At 44.2% G+C, this 26,563-nt stretch overlaps 1 long non-coding RNA gene across 3 annotated transcripts in view; it reads left to right on the top strand.

Moving 5' to 3' along the window:
* The window catches only part of LOC116970764, a 290,449-nt gene that overhangs the window by 207,998 nt on the left and 55,888 nt on the right, over window positions 1–26,563 (top strand). For all 3 annotated transcript variants that reach the window (XR_004411308.1, XR_004411306.1, XR_004411307.1), the window contains exon 4: window positions 173–251. This is a non-coding gene — a long non-coding RNA (uncharacterized LOC116970764). The remainder of the gene's footprint in view (window positions 1–172; window positions 252–26,563) is intronic.

Below are 26,563 nucleotides of genomic sequence, written 5' to 3'. Positions count from 1 at the left end.
GGGGTTATGGGGAGAAGGCAAGAGAATGGGGTCGAGAGGGCAAGATCAGCCGTGATTGAGTGGTGGAGTAGACTCGATGGGCGAAATGGCCTAATTCTGCTCCTGCAACTTATGATCTTATTTGTAAGATTGTCCAGCAACTGACATGAAATATACCCATTGTCTCCGACAGACACTCAACATGCCTGGAGTTTGGTTGCTTTGGCGAGAGAACACAGAATTGCCTGTCCCTGTAAAGTGACATCATAAATGTAAGTACTTGTGGGAAGAGGTAAAATGGAACCTAACTTATAGAAAAGAACGAATAGCTCAATTATCCATGCTAACAATTGTCCTCTCTGGTGTGAGAAAATTACTGTGAAATTGACTTTACATTCTGAAAAAGGGATGCCAGGCAAATATCTATAAGTTGGGATCAAGAGTCAATGTCAATTATAAAACAAAATACCTTTTTAGCTAGAAACACAATATGGGCACAAATTAACAATAGTATTTTAAAGTCCCCGAATTTCAGTTTATCGAATATCTGATTTATTTATGCATTAAAATCTTTCCTTAAACAAAAACAGAAAATGTTGGAAACACTCTGTAGTGACCTGTGACCTGAAACATTAAGTCTATTTCCCAGTCTAGAATTGTTGCCTGAGCTCCAGAGTGTATCCAACATTTTTCTGCTTTTATTTCAGATATTCAGCCATCTGCAATTTTATTCAAAGTCAGCCCATGGATTGCCCCAAAATGTTGAGGTGTGTTAGAGATGATTTGTCCACATGTTTGGTTCATCACAGAAATTGGTCATAGGAAAAGGCTTGAAGAGTAAGGTCTCATCTTGGGTCACTCCCAGATACCTTCAGGGCAATTATGATTGAGGCCAGTGATAAGGTTCCAAGATGGAGACACATGGATGTTCCATTTTTACAGATAAGTCATCAGACAATTTTGTCCACAGGTCAGAAAATACACAATACTCACTCAAGGTGGTAAGAGTATCTCCAAAGTATTTTAATGAATGGAATCAAAAGTACATAAGACTGATAAGAAATAAATCGTTAAAATTGGAGCGAGAGAAGAGAAACTAGTTCTGCCATCTGCACGGACTTTTGAATTTATTAATATTAGGAGAGATGATTCATAGATACAAGTCTCCATGTCAGGTGTTCATAACTAGGGGTGTCCCGTAATGACAACTGCAGGATAAGTGAAAATGTGCGAAAAGTTACAAAGAAGACTACCATAACAGATTTACAAACCATAACAGCACGTTCTCTTGAGATCTCAGTACAGTGGCGCAGTGTTAGAGTTGCTACCTTACAGTGCATTGCAGCGCCAGAGACCTGGGTTCGATCCCGACTATGGGTGCTTGCCTTGTACGGAATTTGTTCGTTCTCCCCGTGACTTGCGTGGGTTTTCTCTGAGATCTTCGGTTTCCTCCCACACTCCAAAGGCGTACAGGTTTGTAGGTTAATAGGCTTGGTGTGTGTAAATTGTTCCTAGTGTATGTAGGGTAGCGTTAGTGTGCGGGGATAGCTGGTTGGCGTAGACTTGGTGGGCTGAACGGCCTTGTTTCTGCATTGTATCTCTAAACTAAAAAATAAATAAACTAAACTAAACTCCTCCATGAAGGAGTGTATTTTTTTCTTTAATTGAAGCTATTTGATAACCTTGGGATGTTAGAAGCATAAAAGCCTTTAGCAAATTTGGAGGATATGTTACGTCCTGTCTAAAGCATTGTTTCCAGGTATGATGAATGTCACTGCAAATTTCACTTTGGATTTACCAGGCATAGAAAAACACAATCTGGAGTTTCTCTTTCTATAGAATGAAAGTATAGTATTCTATAGTATTCTCTGTGAATACAATAAGGTCACCTTGGGACTAGAAACATGTGAATACATTCATTCTGTACTGTGGTAGTGCTATTCTAATATTAATTGCCAAGGGTTTATTTTAGTTTTTTCAACTAGTTTCTGATAACCAATCCCACTATTCGAACGGAGAACAACATCTTGCACTAGTTGATTGGTTTTATTGTTCACAAGTAGCTGTAATTATTTAACATAACTATTAACAATGCAGAGATATATGCTAAAAATAGTAACATACAAAGCAAAAGTGAATACACAGAAAGTCCCAAAGCATGTTACAGACACCAAATACACTGAGTAGCAATATAAAAAATAGTTAATATACTGTATCCAGAATAAACATTAATTAAAATATTTTTAAATTTATATTATATAATGGGTCAATGTGTGCTGATTTCTTTCTCTTCTGGCTGGGAGCTTTCTATTTCTAATAGTAATCTCTCAAAAACATAGCTGAAGTGACAGACAGAGGTGTGGACTGAAGAGAGAGAGAGGACAGATAGTGAGCTTAGCACCCAACAATCATGAAATTACAGCGTCTTGGCTGTATTAAGAAGTGTATGTATATATTTTATGTTGTATGCATACTACTGGCTGTCATCAATGCAGTTGTCACTGTTGTGATATAAAATATTGTCATTGTTGTGTCATCATCAATGCAATAATCGAAATATATATATTTTTCAAAAAAATCAAGATGCTCGTTTGACTCCTAAAATTCTGCCAGGAGAAGTATTTTCCAAACTGGAACACTCACAGAAGGTCGAAAAAATGCTTGCATTGCCAGTGATGTCCACAACCTCTGAATGAATAATCAGAAAACTTCCATTTCATGAAAGAATGCTTAGATACATATTGTTTACTTTCCTGAAATATAAATTTAACATCAATTCATTAAACAAAAAGACACAAAGTACCAGAGTGTGTGTGTGTGTGTGTGTGTGTGTGTGTGTGTGTGTGTGTGTCTGTCTGTCTGTCTGTCTGTCTGTCTGTCTGTCTGTCTGTCTGTCTGTCTGTCTGTCTGTCTGTCTGTCTGTCTGTCTGTCTGTCTGTGGGACAAGAAAGCGGGAAGAGATGAGGGACCTGCCTAGCAGCCAAATGAAGAATTTTCCAAACTGTTGATCTCTGAATGAACAGTCCACAATTGTGCGATTCGTCCCTTTCAAACTGGCCCTGGCAACCAAGGCAGCTTCTAGCAGACAGACAATTGGTTGTATTGTAACTGATCCAGAAGTAGGATGGAAGATGCCAGAACTAAATGAGTTGATGACAAAGCAGCTCCATATTCTGAAATCAATGTCAATTAGAAGTAGATCCTTTTCAATTATATTTTAACTGGACATGCAGAAGATTATATTTGGTTTGGATGGAGTAAGCAGAGATAAACCGCTCCCATTAGTGGATGATTCAAGAATCATTGGGCCCAGATTTAAAATCATGGCCAAAAGATTCAAGGGGGATGTGAGAAGATTGTTAAATAGAGGGTAACTATGATCTGGATTTTGCTTCCTCTTGGACTGATGGGAATGGAATCAAATAGGCTTTTCAAAGGAGAATTGGATACACATGTGAAAATGTTATGGAGAGAGCTTGGGGGGACTAGGATTTACAAGATTGCTTTACCTGGGATTTAGAACAGACTTAGTAGGCTGAATGGCCTCCTTCTGTGTAATAATTATTTTAGTCATGACAACATTAAAAACTATTAAAAATGTTTGGTACAAAATAACAGAGGCATTTTTCATAAAGTCCTGAGGATAGATTAAAAACAACATCAAGGTGACTTTAATTAAAGCCATAATGCCCTTTGAAGCCATGTCATCCACTTTGTGCTGTAGAGGAAATCTGCAATATAGTATCGAGATTTACCTTCAGTATTGGGTTTGATATCAACTCTAAGTAAGAGTAACACCTTACTGTTTTTGGTTTTTGCCCTGTATTAACATAATTAACCCAACTACAGGAGAGAATTGGGATTATTTAATAAATGCAAGTTTACTGAATTAAACAGGCATTGTTACATAAGTTTGGTCACTTCCCAATCATATTTTGCCATACCACACAAACATATTCTGCTATCCCCTTTTAATTAACTTCTAACTGCAGGATACAATCACTGCAGAATTGGAACTGCACTAAGACAGATTAATTCATTCCATTGAAAATTCTTAAAAGATTTTATCAACCACTTTTTAAATTAATCAACTCAAACATGCTTTCCAATGCTTGGTGAAGAAGGTTTCTAACTGAACGTTGCAATCTTGGAAGGTCTCCAATCAGTTTTTGCCCCTGAATTCAACTAGTCAGCGGATGTTCTGAGCATCCTTGAAAGATAGAGGAAAACAAATCAACCAAGGTCCCTGTTTCTCACTGCAGAGATGACAAAAATTGGGATAAGTTTCCCAATACTACCTCGAACAAACATGATGTGATTACCCAGAGACTTGTGAATGTATGGAATTCCCTGCCACAGAGGGCAGTGGAGGCCAAGTCACTGGATGGATTTAAGAGAGAGTTAGATAGAGCTCTAGGGGCTAGTGGAGTCAAGGGATATGGGGAGAAGGCAGACACGGTTTATTAATATTAATAATAATGGATGGGATTTATATAGCACCTTTCTAATACTCAAGGCGCTTTACATCGCATTATTCATTCACTCCTCAGTCACACTCGGTGGTGGTAAGCTACTTCTGTAGCCACAGCTGCCCTGGGGCAGACTGACGGAAGCGTGGCTGCCAATCTGCGCCTACGGCCCCTCCGACTACCACCAGTCACTCACACACATTCACACACATTCACACACAGGCAAAGGTGGGTGAAGTGTCTTGCCCAAGGACACAATGACAGTATGCTCTCCAAGCGGGATTCGAACCGGCTACCTTCCGGTTGCCAGCCGAACACTTAGCCAAGTGCGCCATCTGTCGTCCCAACGATCAGGACGATCAGCCATGATCACAATGAATGGCGGTGCTGGCTCGAAGGGCCGATTGGCATCCTCTATTTTCTATGTTTACTTTGATCAGTACTTGTACACCATCCGTTGTTGCTACCTCCAGGAGCTGGGTGCAAATCAGAGGGCAGTAAGAAAATACAAAATTGCATTTTTAAAAACATAAGCCGAGGAACTTACTTGATGCTTCATCTGTTTGTGATTTTAAATGAAAATCCATGTTGGGAGCTCTAGATGACTATCTCAAAATGGATTTTAACTGTTTATGCATGATGGCAGTCTATCATATCAAACATTAAAAAATAGCCAATCTATTCACCACGTCACTATTAACAGGTAAATTACAGTAAGGATTTTCAGCATGGTACATTAGTTTGGTGATCATCTTATTCAACTGGCAGCCAGAGTTTTGTATGATTAACCCAGAGAATTGAATTTGAATGCCACCTTGGCAGGTTGGGAATTAAAATGATAACAATGAGATAAGCCTGGAATCTTAAAAATAATTAGGAACCTCTATGTTGTTGTAAAAAAAAACTTTTTTTTACTGTTTAAGAAGGAACTGCAGATGCTGGAAAATCGAAGGTAGACAAAAATGCTGGAGAAACTCAGCGGGTGAGGCAGCATCTATGGAGCAAAGGAAATAGGCGACGTTTCGGGTCGAAACCCTTCTTCAGTTTTTTTTACTAATGTCCAATAATATGTCAAGTTCAAGTGAGTTTATTGTCATGTGTCCCTGTATAGGACAATGAAATTCTTGCTTTGCTTAAGCACACAGAAAATAGCAGGCATTTACTACAAAACAGATAAATGTGTCCATATACCATGATATAAATATATGCACACATGAATAAATAAACTGATAAAGTGCAAATAGCAGAAAGTGGTTATTAATAATCAGAGTTTTGTCCGAGCCAGGTTTAATAGCCTGATGGCTGTGGGGAAGTAGCTATTCCTGAACCTGGTTGTTGCAGTCTTCAGGCTCCTGTACCTTCTACCTGAAGGTAGCAGGGAGATGAGTGTGTGGCCAGGATGGTGTGGGTCTTTGATGATACTGCCAGCCTTTTTGAGGCAGCGACTGCGATAAATCCCCTCGATGGAAGGAAGGTCAGAGCCGATGATGGACTGGGCAGTGTTTACTACTTTTTGTAGTCTTTTCCTCTCCAGGGCGCTCAAATTGCCGAACCAAGCCACGATGCAACCGGTCAGCATGCTCTCTACTGTGCCCCTGTAGAAGTTAGAGAGAGTCTTCCTTGACAAACCGACTCTCCGTAATCTTCTCAGGAAGTAGAGGCGCTGATGAGCTTTTTTGATAATTGCGTTAGTGTTCTCGGACCAGGAAAGATCTTCAGAGATGTGCACGCCCAGGAATTTGAAGCTCTTGACCCTTTCAGCCAGCCTTATCTAATCTGGTCCATAGCAATTCCAGACCTACCAAAGTGGTGACTCTTAATGCCCTCCTCAGTTCATGAACAATCACTGAACGATGGCATGGAGGCGCTGTGGTAGAGCTGCTGACCCAGGATCGATCCCGACTACGGGTGCTGTCTGTACGGGGTTAGTACATTCTCCCATGACTGTGGGTTTTCTCAGAGATCTTCCGTTTCTTCCCACACTCCAAAGACTTACAGGTTTGTAGGTTAATTACACTTGATATGTGTAAATTGTCCCTAGTGTGTGTAGGATAGTGTTAATGTGCGGGGATTGCTGTTCGATTGCAGACGCAGTGGTCATAGGGCATGTTTCAGCACTGTGTATCTCTAAAACTAAACTAAAAAGTACATATCAGCGTATGCCCACACCTCTTAGAAGTGTACGCTTATATTTTTAGGTTGTGTGAATTATATTAGTGGCCAAAAATTGTGATGCCATCAGGTAATAATCTAAATATATATTTTCCAAAAAAGAAACTCGCGTTTAAAAAAAAAGATGCTGGTTTGATTTCTGAAATTCTGCCAGGAGAGGTATTTTCCAAACTGGAACAATCCCAGAAGGTGAATAAATGCTTGCATTACCAATGATGTCCACAACCTCTGAATGAATAAATATAATATTAGAAAACTTCAATTTCATGAAATTTCAAGAATGCTCAGATACAGAAAGTTCACTTTCATGAAATGCAAACTGGATTCTTCACTCATTAAAAAAACACACACACAAAGTGACGGTGGAACTCAGGCAGCATCTCTGGGGAACATGGATAGGTGATGTTTCAGGTTGGGACCCTTCTTGAATGATTGAGATTAGGGGTGGGGGGAGAAAGAAAGCTGGAAGGGAGGAGGGCCAGGACAAAGCCTGGCGGGCAGCCGGATTAGATGAAGAGAGACCCTAGGCTATTCCACTTGTGAGGCCCCTCCCAATCTCCCACCCCCACGTTGAAGTTAACGTTTGCCCTCGCTTTCTTGTTAAGTAGGTCAACATGGCATTCCTGCGCTTCTCTGAGTTTCCATAAGTTTGGATAAGACAGGGGTTTTGCCAATCATCAAACCCTTCAGAAGCTAAAGATGTAGCAGAAGATGCAATGTTTGGAAAGAGTTTACAAACAAAGCAATATATCCGGCCTTTTGAGGGAGAATACACAAGCCACTCTCGGCTATAAGTTTCTCCATTGACTTTTGTTGAATAAAAAAGAGCTTTTGTGCAAAACCTAGACTGCTTTTTATAAACTCGCCTGGAATGTGAAAATGGTCCATAACGATGCTGAACTTGAGAGGGCCCCTTTCTACCCAATAGGATATGTCCTCATGAGATAATTCTGTCCACAAACCAACGTCTGTTACAGTAGATCTATGTTTGGCATCATCTATATCATCCGAGTCTGGAATACCTTGTACTTTACAATACAATACAATACAATACAATTCAATTTATTGTCATTTGGACCCCTTGAGGTCCAAACGAAATGTCGTTTCTGCAGCCATACATTACAAACAAATAGACCCAAGACACAACATAATTTACATAAACATCCATCACATTGCTGTGATGGAAGGCCAAAAAAACGTATCTCTCCACTGCACTCTCCCCCACGATGTCAGAGTCAAAGTCAAAGCCCCCGGCGGGCGATGGCGATTGTCCCGTGGCCATTAAAGCCACGCCGGGTGATGCAAGGTCGCACACCGGGTCTTGATGTTAGAGCCCCCGGCGTGCGCTCGCAGAGTCCCGCGGCCATTCCAAGCCGCGCGGGGCGATGATGTAAGGCCCCGCTCCAGGTGCTCTTCAACCCCGCAACTCGGGCGGGAGAAGTCGCCGTTGCGGAAGCCCCGAAAAGCGGTCTCCCAGCAGGGACCCGCGGGCTCCCGGTGCCGCCGTCCGCCAGACCCGCAGTTGCAGCCACCGAATCTCCGGAGGTCGGGTCGCAGCAGCGTCCACCACAGCTCCACCCGCTCTGGACTCGGCCAGCTCCGCGACGGTGAGGTGAGTAGTCGGCACCAGAGCCCCCGGTCTTCCTGTTGGAGGCCGCTCCTCGTTGCAGCCCCAACGACAACGGAGACCCGACAAAGAAAAGGTCGGGTCTCCCGTGCAGGGAGAGATTTAAAAGTTACCCCCACCCCCCCCACACCACCCCCACCCCCCCCCCCACACACATACCCCAACAAAAAATAACAAAAACTACATAAAAACATAGACATAAAATAATAAAAACGCAGACGAACTGCAGAGGCCGCTGCTGACGAAAGTCGCGCCGCCCACCGAAAATTTGTTGAATAAAAAAGAGCTTTTGTGCAAAACCTAGACTGCTTTTTATACACTCGCCTGGAATGTGAAAATGGTCTACAACAATGCTGAACTTGAGAGCTGGTGTGAGCTGAAAATTCTGACTATCCACATTATTTTCTTGTCACTCTTTAGCCTCCCTGTCCATTAAGTGACTCCTGAATCAGTTCTATATTTTCATTTTGAGCCGGCATCATGGCTGCTTCCTCATATTCAGCTTACTGTTCCACGTCCTGCTTCGCTGTTTCTGTTTCAGGGAGGTTTTCTTCTGGTTGAATGCTAGTAGTTGGCTAGATAGCTCCACCAGACTGATTTCCTTGTGTTAGTATCAATGTATCCCCTTCACCGCTGGCACTTGTTGCCTCTGTCAGTGGCTGATCCAAGAAAGCAGTGATTGGGCTTAACTTCTTTACCGTATCATTTTCAAGTCTCTTTCTCTTGCGCTTGCGAGCACCACATTCAAATCTTTTACTCATGCTCAGATTAGAATCTGAAAATAAAAAGTAAAATTAATCTTCAACAGTTATTAGAAAGGAAAACATGAAGGGGCGTGCTCACAAAATGGGGTCCACTTGAGTGAAGAAAAAAAAATCTATATAATAGGCAATAAACAATAGGCAATAGGTGCAGGAATAGGCCATTCGGCCCTTCGAGCCAGCACCGCCATTCAATGCGATCATGGCTGATCATCCCCAATTTGTACCCCGTTACAACCTTCTCCCCATATCCCCTGACTCCACTATCTTTAAGAGCCCTATCTAGCTCTCTCTTGAAAGCATCCAGAGAACCGGCCTCCACCGCCCTCTGAGGCAGAGAATTCCACAGACTCACAACTCTCTGTGAGAAAAAGTGTTTCCTCGTCTCCGTTCTAAATGGCTTATCCCTTATTCTTAAACAGTGGCCCCTGGTCCTGGACTCCCCCAACATCGGGAACATGTTTCCTGCCTCTAGCGTGTCCAAACCCTTAACAATCTTTTATGTTTCAATAAGATTGCCTCTCATCCTTCTAAACTCCAGAGTGTACAAGTCCAGCCACTCCATTCTCTCAGTATATGACAGTCCCGCCATCCCGGGAATTAACCTTGTAAACCTACGCTGCACTCCCTTAATAGCAAGAATAGTTGGAAAATAATTCTTAAAGAATTGTTCCTTATTGACAATTATATTGCAAAATCTGAATCAAATCTGCTTCCAAAAGCCGTTTACAAAACGTGTATGCTTTTTAAACGTTAAAACAAATAGTAAATTCCCCCAAAAAATTCATATTCATCAGTTTCATCAAATCAATTAAATTCATCTAATCAATTAATATCATCTAAATTCGATTACTTAATCTAAACATCTATCCATTTCCTAAGGAAAGGCTAACATTTTTAAATAGCCAAAGTATCCAAATAACAAATAATAAACGGATCCCATTCACCCAACAATTCACAATATAACATGATTTTGAAATCTCACTTTGTCATGAATTTATATGCCAAATGGAAGGAATTTAATGTTTAATTCCCATAAATTAATCCAGAAACATCCACTCTCAAGATAATTAAATCATTATTTTTTTACACAATACATCTGACTAAAACTGTAGTGGATATTTAGTATGAAAATATTGATCATGGATAGACACTAACACAAAATATAGATGATTAAGATGGTCTTATGACAAGATTGTGGAAAAAAATAATGGATTTGATTAACTTGAGAGTGGATGTTTCTGGATTGTTATCGATTAGAATGTGGCCGCTGCCATGATTTAAGGCCCGATATCAGCAGACAAGACAAGGGCGATTCGTATCAGGGCCTAAATAACAAAGGACAAAGGACAAAGGACATTTATTGCCCCATACACCAATTGGTGCAGTGAAATTTGAGTTGCCATTGCAGCACACAAATAAAATAAACACAACACTATAGAATTTAACATAAAACATAAAAAACATCTCCCCCACAGCGGGATCAACGTTCCCACTGTGAGGGAAGGCACCAAAGTTCAGTCCACTTCCTCTATGTTTACCCGTGGTCGGAGCCTATTGAGGCCTCTGTAGTCACCGCCACGGCGGCCTGATGTTTCAGGCCCTCTTGCCAGATGATGGCCTGACACTTCCTCCGGCCCCAACCCCCATCCCTGCCGGGTGTTCACCATCCCACCCGACCTCCCCATCTCCGACACCGAACAAATTTTCCTCAGCCCTTCTGCTGCCTCCTCCCACCCCCCAGCCTATATACTGGTGTAGATTGGCTATTTCATACTAGCCAATTTTTATTTTATTTTATTTTTTATTTTATTCAATTTATTGTCATTGCACTCTTCAGTGCAACAAAATGGTTTAGCCTGCAGTCATAACATAGAATAAATAACAAACACTCAACACAGTTTAAAGTCCCAAAGTCATTGTCTCTTCCCTCCTTGCTCTCCCTCTGCGCTGAGGCAATCCAAGCCTCCGATGTTGTGACCCCGCCGGGTGATGGTAAGTAAGTCCCGCGGCTGAATCCATGCACCGCAAACGGGCCGGTTCAAACTCCGCGGCCCGGGGCGGTCGAAGCTGCCGAAGCTCCAGTCCAGCGGACGCAGCTGAAGTTGCGGGAAAAACAGGTCACCACCTGTGACCTGCGAGCTCCCGATGATGTCGTCCACAGGCCCGTGGCCGAGCCGCCGAGGCTCCAAAGTCGGGTCGGAAGTTGGGTCGCCCCACAACCACAGCCCCGAAGTCGGCCAGCCTCGCGTTGGTAAGTCCTGGCTCTGCCTCCGCAGCCTCGAGGTTGGTCGCAGTTGGAGGCCGCCAGCTCCGCGATAGGCCTCAGCGCAGACGGACACGGAGACGGGGGATACGGCAAGAAAGGTCGCATCCCCCCCGAAGGAAGAGTCAAAAAAATGGGACAAGAGAAAACAAAAAACAGAAAAGACAAACGGACTGCAGGCGAGCCGCAGCTGCAAGGCAGCGCCGCCACTTCCGGAGGTATCAATTAAACAATTATAGTGTTTGTTAGTAGTGACTCCGCCTACTATGTACTTCATATTATCAAGAGCTTGCTTACACTAGTTAGAATGAATCTCAGCTCGGAGATGTGATGACTGCAGATCCTTGCTGTATGTAGATTTAATAAATATTAGACTAAGTGTGACCCATTGAGGGCCAGTCCCCCAACGCAATATTCCACCTCTCCACCAATTCCAATATAGGTGGCCAGTGGGGGGGTCTGCAGTTCAGAAGCAACTACAATCCAAACGAGACACGCAGAAACGCTTCTTCGACAAGTCCAGCAAGCCATTTAAACCTCTCGCTCGTGGACAAGTGGTCCGTCTCCAGACAAACAAGGGCTAAGCACGTCTGGGACACATCTATAGCCCTGCCAAAGAGCCGCGTTCTTATCTGGTCGAAGCGGACAGAGCCATCTACAGACACAACCGTCAACATATCCTTCCAGTGAAGGAACAGCGTCCTGCGACTCCGTATCCCGATGTCTCGCGTTTTGTATCCACTCGCACCGTTGGTCCCGCGTCCCCACTACTGCCTATTGTTTCCACTGCAGACTCCACGTGGCGTTTAGCGTTTAGCTCGCCTATCTCATCCGGCCGCCAGCCGTTTCCCCATTTCCCTCCCTGGTTTCTTCTCCGTTGAAAGGAGGTGAGGCGGACTCATACCGCACACGGGCCGGAAAGGGTTTGTAGGCCACCCGTTAGATACGGCGATTTTGTGTAATTCTGCAAACGTGTTATTATCATCCCTCCTATATTGCTTAGTCACCGATGCTTCTTTTGGTTCTACAAGGAGGGATGTAGATTGGCTATTTCATACTAGCCAATTATAGTGTTTGTTAGTAGTGACTCCGCCTACTATGTACTTCATATTATCAAGAGCTTGCTTACGCTAGTTAGAAGATGTGATGACTGCAGATTCTTGCTGTATGTAGATTTAAAAAATATGTGTTGTATCTTGATGTGTTTTCGAGTCGACTCATTACAACTGGATTTAGACAATAGACAATAGACAATAGGTGCAGGAGTAGGTCATTCAGCCCTTCAAGCCTGCACCGCCATTCAATGTGATCATGGCTGATCATCCCCAATCAGTACCCCATTCCTGCCTTCTCCCATATCCCCTGACTCCGCTATCGTTAAGAGCCCTACCTAACTCTCTCTTGAAAGCATCCAGAGAACTGGCTTCAACCACCTTCTGAGGCAGAGAATTCCACAGACTCACAACTCTCTGTGAGAAACAGTGTTTCCTCTTCTCCGTTCTAAATGGCTTACCCCTTATTCTTAAACTGTGGCCCCTGGTTCATGTTCCAACATCGGGAACATGTTTCCTGCCTCTAGCGTGTCCAAACCCTTAACAATCTTATGTGTTCAAGAAGGAACTGCAGATGCTGGAAAATCGAAGGGACACAAAAATGCTGGAGAAACTCAGCGGGTGCAGCAGCATCTATGGAGCGAAGGAAATAGGTGACGTTTCGGGCCGAAACGTCACCTATTTCCTTCGCTCCATAGATGCTGCTGCACCCGCTGAGTTTCTCCAGCATTTTTGTGTACCTTAACAATCTTATATTGTATTGTATTGTATTCAAATTTATTGTCATTGTCTCAATTAGAGACAACGAAATGAATTTCCCTTTACAGTCAGTATCATAAAAATAAATAAATAATAAATAAATAATAAAACATATTAAAAATAAAATAGAATTAAAAAAAAAAAAAAAAAAAAAAAAGATATGTTTCAAGAAGGTCGCCTCTCATCCTTCTAAACTCCAGAGTGTACAAGCCCAGCTGCTCCATTCTCTCAGCAGATGACAGTCCCGCCATCCCAGGAATTAATCTTGTAAACCTACGCTGTATTCCCTCTAAAGCAAGAATGTCCTTCCTCAAATGAGGGAACCAACACTGCACACAATACTCCAGGTGTGTGCAGATTTGTCAGCATTTGTACTGTTACATCTACATGGGCAGAATGAATCAGTAATGTTCATTGAGATATTTTGGGGGGTTTTCTTGCTCCACATGTCCCATCAACAAATACATAATCCTTTGTCAGGGATATTGTTTGCTGACATATTTTTGCAATTAATAATTATTTCTAATACACTTGAAATCTTACAAACATCAAGGTCGATTACAGACGATGTTATAATATTATACATCACAAATTACAGAATTTAATTTTTAGGATATTACTACAACAAGGACTCTTCAGGTTTATTACACAGCAGTTAGATTTTGAAATGTATTTAATTGTTTACTGAATTTGGAAAATGTCACTGTAAAATCACTTGCAATTTTCCCTGGGATGCTAATGTGAACACTACTAAGATCAAAGCCTGTTGTTATCCTTCCAGTTTCACCAAATTCACCAAGTTTTAATGGGATTAGAACGGATCTGGCCTGAGTAAATTGGTATCAAAGTTTTTTTTGTTTTTGTTTTTGTTTTTGTTTTTTTTTGTTTATTTTATTAGAAGTTAATACAGTACAAAACAATACAGTGGCACCTAATTTTAGGTGCCAACTATGTCATACCGTAATCCATTCTATGTACAACCTCTAGTTTTATGTTATGAGAAGGAAGTAAGCAAGACAAGAAAAAGAAACCAATAGGAAGGGGAAAAAGTGGAAAAATAGATGGTAGAGAGTAGAAAAACATGAAGTGTGTATATAAAAAAATTAAAAAATTAAATAAAAAAGAGAAAGTAGAAAGTAGAAATAGAAGAGAAGGCCCCTTAAAAGAGAATTTTTCAAATCTATATTCGGTGATTGGTATCAAAGTTTAACAGGAAAATCTGTAGGTGAACAATGGAAGCCTTTAAGGTGAATGTGTTTCATCTGTGGAGTAGGTGCAGTTCCATGAGGGAAAAGGGTGGGAAAATGAAAGCCATTGCTCCCAAGGTACACCCACCCCCGCCCTCACAAAATAAACAGATAGTAAACTAGAATAGAAAAAATAAATGGCAGGGTGTTAACAGAAGTCCTTGGCTGTCTGATTACAGTAAGTTCAGAAGGGAAATATATTAGAAAATAAAAGATGTAATGGAAGTGCTTGAGAAAAAACAACATATTAGTGAATGGAAAAATGATTTGTTGGCATATGCCAAGCAAGGGGTTATAGTTGAAGAGGTGGACTGATCATAGACAAAATAGAAAGCTAATTATGGAGGCAAAAGGCATGGCTGAGGTAGTAAATGAAAACTTTCAGATCATTATTTACCAAGAAAACAACGTCCTTCGAATGTCTCAACAAAAGAAATGGAAATGAGATAATGAGATGGCTAAAAATTCAATAAAGAGGCGGTATTAAAAAATCTAGCTGCACCTAAAGTAGGTAGATTAGCCTATCCAGATGGAATATACCTTGTACTGTTGATGGAAGGAAGGTAACAAAATACTAGCGCGCTGGTCATAATCTTTCAAACCTATAGATTTTGGTGTGTTGCCAGAGGACTGGAAATTGCAAATGTTCCACTCTTCTTCAAAAAAGGTTGTGGAAGTAGACTACAGATCAATCTGTTTAACCTTGGTGGTAGAACATGTTTTATGATTTAAACAGTTATTTGAAGGCGTGAAGTGTGACTAGAGAGAGCCAGGCTGAAATTTGTTACAGGAAAATCTTGTCTAGTTTTGAGATACAGAGCGTAAATAGGCCTTTCGGACCACCGAGCCCGTGCCTACCAGCGATCACCCAATACATGCACCATCCTACACACTAGGGACAATTTACAATCTTTACCAAAGCCAATTAACCTACAAAACCACACGTTTTTGGAGTGTGGGAGGAAAACGGAGAACCCAGAGAAAACCAATGCTAATTAGATAGAGGAAGAGAGTGGGTCAATGGGGAAAGTGTAGTTGATATGCCATATATGGATAAGACATCATCAAGATCTAGAGCTGTGGAATAAAATGGGTAGTAGCAGCATTCTCTAAGTAAAACCCGGTCTCCCAAAATTCTGCTGCGAAACTGAAGGGAGCAACAATTAACTGCCACGGATACAAATAATGTCAGACACAAGAAAGGGCAGATGCTGGTTGACAAAAAGTGAACACACAGTGCTGGAGTAACACAAAGATGCAGCAGAATTTTGGAAACGTCATCCCGTCACCCATTCCTTCTCTCCAGAGATGCTGCCTGTCCCGCTGAGTTAAAGAGCGCCCACGGTAGACTCACGAGTCACTACGGTAAACTCACGGGCTACTAGGTTCTTACAACGAGTTTAAAAGTTTAACATTTTTACTTCAAGAGTAAATTTGACTCGTGGAAATCTTTCATCGTGTTGAAAGATTTTAACGAGTTAACAAGTTTCCCGAGTACCTGCCGTTAGCGTTACGAGTTCCGACGTTCCCGCTAAGTGAATTCTACGTGATTACCACGAGTTTGAATTGTTTTAAACTCAGGATCACTCGTGGGTGGACTCGCACCGTGAGACAGGGCCATTACTACCATCCAAGATGGCGGCGCTGGCTTAACAGCTGCGGCCCACCTGCAGTCCGTCTGTTTTTTTTCTTTCTCTTTGTTTCTTTGTCATGTTTTAGTTAATTTTGTTTTATTAAGTTGTGTATGTGTGTGGGTGGGGTGGGAGAAACATGTTTTGGTCTCTTCCTTCGGGGGATGCAACTTTTTTTCTGTCGTATTCCCCGTCCCCGTCTCCGTCTGCGCCGAGGCCTAATGGCGGAGCTGGCGGCCTCGGAGCTGTGGCGGCGGCAGCGGCAGCGGAGACCCGACTCGGCCCCGGAGCTGTAGCGGCGGCAGCAGAGGCAGCGGACACCCGACTCGGCCCCGAAGCTGTGGCGGCGGCGGCGGCGGCAGCGGAGACCCAACTCGGCCCCGGAGCAGTAGCGGCAGCGGCAGCGGCAGCGGAGACCCGACTCGGCCCCGGAACTGTAGCGGCGGCGGCAGAGGCAGCGGAGACCCGACTCGGCCCCGGAGCTGTGGCGGCGGCGGCAGCAGCAGCGGAGACCTGACTCGGCCCTGGAGCTGTAGCGGCGGCAGCGAAGACCCGACTCGGCCTCAGAGCTGAGGCGGCAGCGGCAACGGAGACCCGACTCGGCCCCGGAACCGTGGCGGCGGCAGCGACCACCCGTGGAGTTTGAACCGGCCCGTTCACGGAGCACGGTTGAGCCGCAGGATTTACCATCACCCGGTGGGGTCACAACATCTGGAGTCTGGATCGCCTCGGCGCAGAGGGAGAACAAAGAGGATAGAGACAGAGACTTTAAGATTTTGCCTTCCACCACAGTGAGGAGGTGTTTGGTGAACTCACTGTGGTGGATGTTAAATTTGTGATGATTGTGTGTTTTTGTCATTTTTTATTATATGTATGACTGCAGGGAAACTAAATTTCGTTCAGACCGAAAGGTCTGAATGACAATAAAGGAATCTAATCTAATCTAATCTAATCTAATCTAATCTAATCTAATCTATTGAAAACAGAAAGTTGGAGTGAAAAGTTTTAATTTGGCCAAGAGAAAAGTATGTGTTGGAGCTATTCACTGGGACCTCTGCTTGTTTTTAATATATTTCTCGTGATTTGGATGTGTATAGAGGGCCCAATTTCCAAATTTGCAGATGACACAAAACCTGGAGATGTAGTGAACCGTGAAGAGGGTAGTAATAGACTTCCAGGGAGATGGAGAGAAACAAATGTAAAGTTAGGATAGTCGGTCTAAGAAAGCTAATGATGAGAAGTGAACGTTTTGTGTTTTGGTAGGAATAAATATGAAGAGGCAATATAAACTCAAGGTCACCATTGCAAAATAAGTACAAGGAAGAGAGAGATCTGGGTGTATATGCATGGTTTATTCAAAGCACAGGGCCAAAGAAATTTGATGAGTTGGGTTGTTTCCTTTGGAACATAGGAGGTTGAAAGGAAATGTAATTGAGGCATACAACAACATGGGGGACCTTGGAAAAGTAAATAGGAAAGACCTATTTCTGTTAGCAGCAGGACCAAAAACCAAATGACGTAGCTTTATAATAATTGGTGGCAAGTTCAGAAAGAAGAGAGAGAGAGAGTGTTGGGGTCTGGAATTCACAGTTTGAAAGCATGGTAGATGCAGAAACCCACTTGGATATATACGACTTAGATGTGTGCATGAAGAGCTGTGACATTCAGTGCCATCAACCTACTGCCAGAAGATGCCATTAAGCCAGACAGTTCTCTTTTTGACTGGCACAGGCATAATGGGCTGAATAGCCTGTTTTATGTGGTAACTGTTCTGTGATTTTATTCCTCCTAGGATCAAAAGCAATCTTCAAAATGCAAGCTGGCAACTGCAAATTGACATTCCGTACTGTTACATGTTAAAGATCTGTAAATGGAAACCAACAGGAAAAATGTTCATTCCATCATGATACAACTAAGTACATTGAGAGTCCAAAATTGATCTTTAACCGGGAAGAAACGTGCTTGCTCAGCTTAGTTTGGGAAAATACACTGCACTGCTCATCCAATTGCTTGGGTTGACTGTTTTGGTTATGGCATAGTCTTCCTCCAGATACCTCAGCACAAAATATATGCAGAATTATCCATACTTCTCCAGTCTGAGGCATACATCTGGAAGAGTAACATCATGCATATCTCAATCAAAACCATTATGATCAGATTATTCGGTCATCTACCACTGGTTTGTTTTTTGGGAACCATCTTTGCAAACAATTTCTGTTGAGCTTTCCTGAAAATCCATAATATACTCGCTTCCAAAATATTTAATTTGCAAGAATTGCTTTAGAGTGTCCTGAATACAATACAATACAATATATTTGTTGTCATTTGAACCCAGAGGTTCAAACGAAATTTGGTTTCTGCAGTCATACAAACAAGTAGAACCAAGACACAACACAATTTACACCAACATCCATCACAGTGAATCTCCTCCTCACTGTGATGGAAGGCAAAGTCTTGTCTCTCCCCTGCACTCCTCGTTCTCCTCCCGATGTCAGAGTCAAAGCCCCTGGCGGGCGATGATAATTTCCCGCGGCCATTAAAGCCACGCCGGGTGATTCAAGGCCGCGCTCCGGGTCTTGGTGTTGGAGCCCCCGGCGTGCGCTAACAAGTCCCGCGGCCATTTAAAGCCGCGCCGGGCGATGTAAGGCCCCGCTCCAGGTCATCCTCAACCCCGCAACTCAGGCGGGAGAAGTCGCCGTTGCGGAAGCCCCGAAAAGCGGTCTCCCAGCAGGGACCCGCGGGCTCCCGGTGTTACTGTCCACCAGACCTGCGGTTGGAGCCTCCGAATCTCCGGGGTCGGGTCGCAGCAGCGCGCCACCACAGCTCCACCAGCTCCGAACTCGGCCAGCACCGCGATGGTGAGTAGGTCCGCAGGCTCCGCGACTGGAGCCCCAGGTCGTTCCGGTTGGAGGCCGCTCCACGGTGCTCGGCCCCAACGACAACGGAGACCCGACAGAGAAAAGGTCGGGTTCTCCGTGCAGGGGAAAGATTTTAAAAAGTTCCCCCCCCCCCCCAGCCCCCCACACACATACCCAGTTTAAAAAATAAATAAAATAAAATAAAATAAAAACTACATACAAACGAGACAAAAAATAAAAAAACGACAGACGGACTGCAGAGGCCGCTGCGACGTGAGTCGCGCCGCCCACCCGTACTGGAAGTCCTAGAAACAGCCAAAATTACTTCTTTTTTTCAGAGCTCATTGAAACATAGAAAATAGGTGCAGGAGGAGGCCATTCGGCCCTTCGAGCCAGCACCGCCATTCATTGTGATCATGGCTGATCGTCCCCGATCAATAACCCGTGCCTGCCTTCTCCCCATATCCCTTGATTCCACTAGCCCCTAGAGCTCTATCTAACTCCCTCTTAAATGCATCCAGTGATTTGGCCTCCACTGCCCTCTGTGGCAGGGAATTCCATGAATTCACAACTCTCTGGGTGAAAAAGTTTTTTCTCATTATTATCTTCCCTGCTAATATCAAATGCAGTTGTAATATTTATGCAAATTGTGATGAGGGAAATGTTACAGTACTGAAATTATCAGAAAATATACTATTTCTGTTTTTTTTTAATAAACAAAACTGAATGTGTTGCCATTCAATGTACATTTGCTAAATTCGTCAGAATTTTAGCGCTCTAAACAGTTTTAGTCAATGTGCTTGAACATGGAGTTTTAAACACCAAATATCCAGGTTGTTTTTGGATGTACATAGACCTCCCCTGAGTGAAAATTAGGATGGAGCTGAAGGCTTATTGTGTCACCTCCCTTGTAAACCATTAAATGTCCTCTTAAAAGTTACATCAATATGTTTCAGTATATTCCCAGAAACATTGTGTCTTTCAAAACTGCACCTGTGAATATTAATATTTTGTGAGAAAAATGTGTCACAAAACCTTGTGAGAATCATGTTTTTTGAAAGATTTGAACCAGCTCCTCTGGTTGTGGTTCATGGCTACCTATAAGGCATAGAGGACGAAACAAATGATATCATCTTTCCTACAATGCTTATTCGGAATATTGCCAGCTGAAATTGGGCCACTCTTCCATGGTTTAGACAAGTCATTAATCACGATGAGAACCATGTTTATACATCACTCCATTCGCTGCAATTGCACTGTTAAAAAGTGCTGCTCATCCTCAGACACTTCCGTAGTCATTTGAAGAATATTCTGGAAACTGACTGAGCATCCACAAGGACGTTGCGAACTTTCAAAGTGACACTTGGCGCGCCACACTTCCATTTTCCTATTTTATTAGATCAGTTTGTTTAGATCAGTTCCGTTTAGTTGTCGTCGTGTGTACCGAGGTACAGTGAAAAGCTCTTAGTTGCGTGCGATCCAGTCAGTAGAAAGACAATATATGATTACAATTTATCCATTTACATGATTAGGGAATAACGTTTGGTGCAAGGTAAAGCCAGCAAAGTCCGGTCAAGGATAGTCCAAGGGTCATCAACGAGGTAGATTTAGTAGTTTAGCACTGCTCTCTGGTTGTGGTAGGATGATTCATTTGCCTGATAACAGCGGGGAAGAAACTGTCGCTGAATCTGGTGCTGTGCGTTTTCACACCACCATGTGAAATATATCACCTCGCCATGCGTGCTTCGATGTTGTCAGGCGTTGTGTTTTACATAAGATGGAGTTACTGGAGAGGCATTAGAACAAATGAGACATTCCATGAGCCGTGTGGGAGCAGGGGGGAAAGAGTTATGCTGCTCTCACCCATGAACATCCATGGGGCTAAAGATCAGTTGCCAAGGAATAATACGTAGAGATGTAGATCTATGATCTTGGTTGTGTCTCAACCCACCATTATGCCTGGACATCTCAGCCTACAGAATTAAGGTCTCTGTCACCCCGAACCTTCTGACCTTCCAATATTACCAAAGGCATCAGCTGCCAGAGTTCTCAGTATACCTCTGCACAGTAGCATTACGGAGATATTGATGCTTCTTACTCACAGATAAGAGACCTCCAGACAGAATAGCCACGTCGATTAGTAAGGACAATTTGTTTCCTAAAGCTTCAGGGAGTGATAAGTGGACTTGTGACAAGCTTCAGGCCTTCCTTTAGAACCAAGGCCTCTTTGTCAACTGCATTTGACATATTTCTTGAAATGTCTCTTGATAATGTCACATATTCAGGAAGTTTACATGACTCCTATTCTCAGCCATCTGGGTTGCCCGTTACACACTTCAGCCAACATCCCACACGATGATAAAGGCTTTGCTTCATCCCAATTTTTTTATTCCAGAAAGTGTTTCATGTTCTGCAAATGAGCAACATTATCACAATGTATCAATTGATGACCAGGGAATTAATGGGGAATGTAACAAGGAACGACAAGATTCATGTCAGGCATCCGTGTTGCTTCAGGTTGCCAGCAGGAAGGGAAAGATGAGTTGGAAACATAGAAACATAGAAAATAGGTGCAGGAGGAGGCCATTCGGCCCTTCGAGCCAGCACCGCCATTCATTGTGATCATGGCTGATCGTCCCCTATCAATAACCCGTGCCTTCCTTCTCCCCATATCCCTTGACTCCACTAGCCGCAAGAGCTCTATCTAACTCTCTCTTAAATCCATCCAGTGATATGGCCTCTGTGGCAGGGAATTCCATAAATTCACAACTCTCTGGGAGAAAAAGTTTTTCTCTCACCTCAGTCTTAAATGACCTCCCCTTTATTCTAAGACTGTGGCCCCTGGTTCTGGACTCGCCCAACATTGGGAACATTTTTCCTGCATCTAGCTAGGAGAAGGAATTAGTGCAGTAATAGTAAAGAAGGGGCTTAGCAAATTGAGATGAAGATAATCTCTTCGGCTATGCTATTGGGACCAATCTGTTTGTGTTGTTATTCCCTTGAGCACTCCCCTCCCTGTGTTCTGTGCACAGTCAGATAGGTAATACGAGAGCTGCCTCACACTCTTATTTAACTGCTGAGGTCCCATGCTGAGAGTTTACTGTCAGGCTGACAATCTGGTCTTCAACTGCATTAGATCTCGATTGTATTCTGCTCTGTAAACCTCAACCCTTTCTTCAGCAAAACCTACAACAAATTTGCAGAAAACTTACCATGACAGTGGGCCAGCAGCTTCTCAAGAGCTCAACATTCCTTGGTTACCCTCACAGCTGTGGTTAATTTGCTGGGGACGAAATTAGTTTAGTTTAGTTTATTATTGTCATGTGGACTGAGATAATGTGAAAAGCTTTTAGTTGCATGCTGTTCATTCAAAGAAAAACTATACATTATTACAATCGAACCATCCACATAATACAGATCAAGGGTCCAAAGTTTGTGCAAGATAAATGCCGATTAAAGATAGTTCAAAGGTCTCCAATTGGCTAGATGGAAAATCAGGACCACATTCTAGTTGTTGTGAGGACAGTTCAGTTGCCTGATAACATCTGGGAAGAAATTGTTCCTGAATCTGGAGGTATGCGTTTTCAAACGTGTGCCTCTTGCCTGATGGGAGCAAGGATGAGACTGGTCCTTGAATATGCCGGTGGCCTTGCCAAGGCAACGTGAAATGTAGATGGAGTCAAAGAAAGGGAGTTTAGTTTGTGATCAGTCTGAAGAAGGGTCTCGACCCGAAAGGTCACCCGTTCCTTCTCTCCAGAGATGCTGCCTGTCCCGCTGAGTTACTCCAGCATTTTGAGTCTGCCTTTGTTTAAACCAGCATCTGCAACCAGTGCGGGAATGCCAGAATGCGGGAACTCCTCGCGACCATGAAGGAGACTCACCAGAGACCACCAGCGAACATGTGGCGACCATGTGGCGAGCGCAGAGTCTCTCACACTCGCCTAAAAAGGTGCCTAAGTGGGGCAGGCCCTTTAGCCTTACATTGGTAGTGAGGAAGATGCTTGAGTCAATTGTTAAAGATGTTATAGCAGCGCATTTGGAAAGCAGTGACAGGATCGGTCAAAGTCAGCATCGATTTATGAAGGGGAAATTATGCTTGACTAATCTTCTGGAATTTTTTGAGGATGTAACAAGTAGAATGGGGAGCCAGTGGATGTGGTGTATCTGGACTTTCAAAAAGTCTTTGACAAGGTCCCACAAGAGATTAGTGTACAAAATTAGAGCACATGGTAGTGGAGGTAGGGTATTGACATGGAAAGAGAACTGGTTGGCAAACAGGAAACAAAGAGTAGGGATTAACGGGTCCCTTTCAGAATGGCAGGCAGTGACTAGTGGGGTGCCGCAAGGCTCAGTGCTGGGACCGTAGTTATTTACAATATACATTAATGATTTAGATGAAGGAATTAAAAGTAACATTAGCAAATTTACAGATGACACAAAGCTGGGTGGCAGAGTGAACTGTGAGGAGGATGCTATGAGGATGCAGGGTGACTTAGGTAGGTTGGGTGAGTGGGAAAATGCTTGGCAGATGCAGTATAATGTGGATAAATGTGAGGTTATCCACTTTTGGCAAGAACAGGAAGGCAGATTATTATCTGAATGGTATCATATTAGGAAAAGGGTAGGTGCAACGAGACCTGTCACTGAAAATAAGCATGCACGTACAGCAGGCAGTGAAGAAAGCTAATGGCATGTTGGCCTTCATTGCAAGAGGATTTGAGTTTTGGAGCAAGGAGGTCCAGATGTACAGGGCCCTGGTGAGACAGCACCAGGAATATTGTGTGCAAGTTTGGTCTCCTAATTTGAGGAAGGACATTATTGCTATTGAGAGAGTGCAGCAGAGGTTTCACCAGGTTAATTCCCGGGATGGCGGGACTGACATATGATGAAAGAATGGGTCGACTGGGCTTGTATTCACTGGAATTTAGAATGGTTAGAGGGGATCTTATAGAAACATATAAAACCAGGGCTGCCAACTCTCACGCTTTGAGCGTGAGACTCACGCCCTCAAGCAAACTCTCACGCCCTCACGCTGATCAGAACTTTCTCACGCTCAGTGGTGAGAAATTTTGTGATCACCGAAAAAATGTCAAAACTCGGATAAACTGCATGGTCTGCGGGTGTTGGAGAGCCGGGGCCGCGGGAGGGATGGGAGCAGAACCAGCGGCGGGAACAGATGCGGGGAGCCGGGACTTGCGAGTGTTTGCGGCGCTGTCGAGAGTTTGCGGAGCTGACGCTGCAGCTCTGGCCATGGAGCGCTCCGGACAGTGCAAGTGTCCCGGGCCGCGGAGCCGTCGGAAGCTCCGCTGCCGCTGCCGCTGCTGCGAGAGTCTCTGTGCCGAAGGGACAGACTCTCAACTGGAGGTGGAGAGAGAGAGAGGGGAAGGAGACAGGGAGACAGTGGGGAGAGAGAGAGGGGGGTGGGAGGAGACAGATGGGAGAGACAGAGGGGGCGTGAATGGAGAGAGAGAAGAGGGAGAGGGGGGAAGAGAGGTAGGAGAGAGAGGGGGAGAGTGAGGTGGGAGAGGGGGGAAGAGAGAGGAAGAGAGAGAGGGGTGAGAGGGAAGAATGAGGGAAGAGAGAGGGGGTGGAGAGGGAGGAGAGGGTAGGAGAGAGTGGGAGAGAGAGGGGGAAGAGAGAGGGGTGGTACAAGAGAGAGGGAGAGAGGGGGGAAGAGAGAGAGATGGGGGGGCAAAGAGAAAGAGGAGATAGAGACAGAGGAGAAAGAGAGAGGGGAGAGAGAGCCGGGGAGGGGGAGGTGGGAGGGAGAGAGAGATGAGAGAGAGAGGGGGGAAGAGAGAGGTGGGAGGAGAGACAGAGAGAGAGGGGAGAGTGTGTAGATAGGGAGAGAGAGGGAGAGATAGAGAGGGAGGGAGAAAGAGAGAGAGAGGGGGGGAAGAGAGGGAGAGAGAGAGAAGAGGGGGAGAGAGAGAGAAGAGGTGCAGAGAGAGAGAGAGAGGGGGGGAGAGAGTTAGGGGAAAGAGAGGGGAGAGAGAGTTAGGGGAAAGAGAGGGAAGCGAGTTAGGAGAAAGAGAAGGGAGAGAGAGGGAGAGGGGGGAGAGAGAGGAGAGAGGGGACGAGAGAGGGGGAGAGTGAGGGAGAGCGAGGGAGGGAGAGAGGGGGCGAGAGGGAGAGAGAGAGGGGGGGAGATAGATGGGGAGAGAGAGGGAGGGAGGGAGAGCGGGAGAGAGAGGGAGAGAGAGAGGGAGGGAGAGAGAGAGACGGAGAGAGAGAGGGGGAGAGGGAGAGTGGGATAGAGAGGCAGGGCTGCCAACTCCCATGCATTGAGCGTGAGAATCACGCATTTCACCAAATTCTCACGCTGATCACAAATTTCTCTCGCTCTGTTGTGAGAAATTCTGTGATCAACGTAAATTTCAAAACTCTTATCAACTGCATGGGCCGCGGGTGTTGGAAGCAGAAGCAGCGGCGGGGACAGATGCGGATGGGGAGTGGGGCTGGAGAGTGTTTTCCGGGCTGGCGAGTCGCTCACTGCAGCTCCGGCCATGGAGCAGCCTCAGTGCAAGAGTCCCGGGCCGTCGGAGGTGTCGAAGTGTTGCGCCGCTGCCGTGAGAGTCTCTGTGCCGAATTCGCCCAGGTGACCGGCATGGATCAGGCTGCGGCTCGGTGCATCCTGGAGGACAACCAGTGGCTGCTGGAAGTAAGTACCAAGCACTGGGTAGATACGGTGGAAGATAGTGGACTTCAAATGGGGGTGGTTGGTGAAAGCATCCTGCTTGCCTGCTAGATTTTCACTTACTGTAACTGCAGGAAAAATGTTCCCTATGTTGGGGGCGCTCAGAACCATGGGTCACAGTTTAAGAATAAAGGGGGGGCCAGTTAGGACTGAGATGAGGACAAACATTCTTCATGTAGAGAGTTGTGAATCTGTGGAATTCTCTGCCACAGAAGGCAGTGCAGGCCAATTCACTGGATGTTTTCAAGAGAGAGTTACATTTAGTTCTTGGGGCTAACGACATCAAGAGATATGGGGAAAAAACAGGAAAGAGGTACTGATTTTAGATGAATAGTCATGATCATATTGAATGGCAGTGCTGGCTCGAAGGGCCGATGGCCTATTCCTGCACCTATTTTCTATGTTTCTATGCTTGAGTATATGGCAATAAAACTCGATCACTTGATTTTGAAGCATTCATGCATGGTGGAGGTATAATGTAGTCATAGAGTGATACAGTGTGAAAACAGGCCCTTCGGTGCAACTTGCCCACACCCGCCAACATGTCCCAGCTACGCCACCTGCTTTTGGTCCATACCTCCAAACCTGTCCTATCCATGTATCAGTCTAACTTTTTCTTAAATGTTGGGATGGTCCCTGCCTCAACTACCTCCTCTGGCAGCTTGTTCCATACACCCATCACCCTTTGTGTGGATAAAGTTACCCCTTAAAAATTTACCTCTTAAAAATACTTCATACAAAAAACATTGAAATCATACTTCTACAGTGCACTAAAACATGATTTTAATACATCAAATTTCAAAAAGTTCCTACCCTGGGAGGGGGGACACCCTTCTTCCACACCCTCTCCCCACTCGGTTGCTCCACTCGCTCACCGGGTATCCCCAAGGCCAGTGATCAGTGATCGCACAGCCTCCCCCCTTTCAAAAACGCTCCAATCCAATTTAAAGCATATATATTGCATTCAAGTGTAAGTTAAAAGACTCGCTACAGTATGCACCATATTGCACAATTTCAAGCTGAAAAATGCAAATGTTCCGAACGA

This window comes from Amblyraja radiata, chromosome 3 (assembly GCF_010909765.2).
Source record: "Amblyraja radiata isolate CabotCenter1 chromosome 3, sAmbRad1.1.pri, whole genome shotgun sequence".
NCBI classification, from domain to species: domain Eukaryota; kingdom Metazoa; phylum Chordata; class Chondrichthyes; order Rajiformes; family Rajidae; genus Amblyraja; species Amblyraja radiata.
This window is presented reverse-complemented; position numbering and strand designations above follow the sequence as displayed.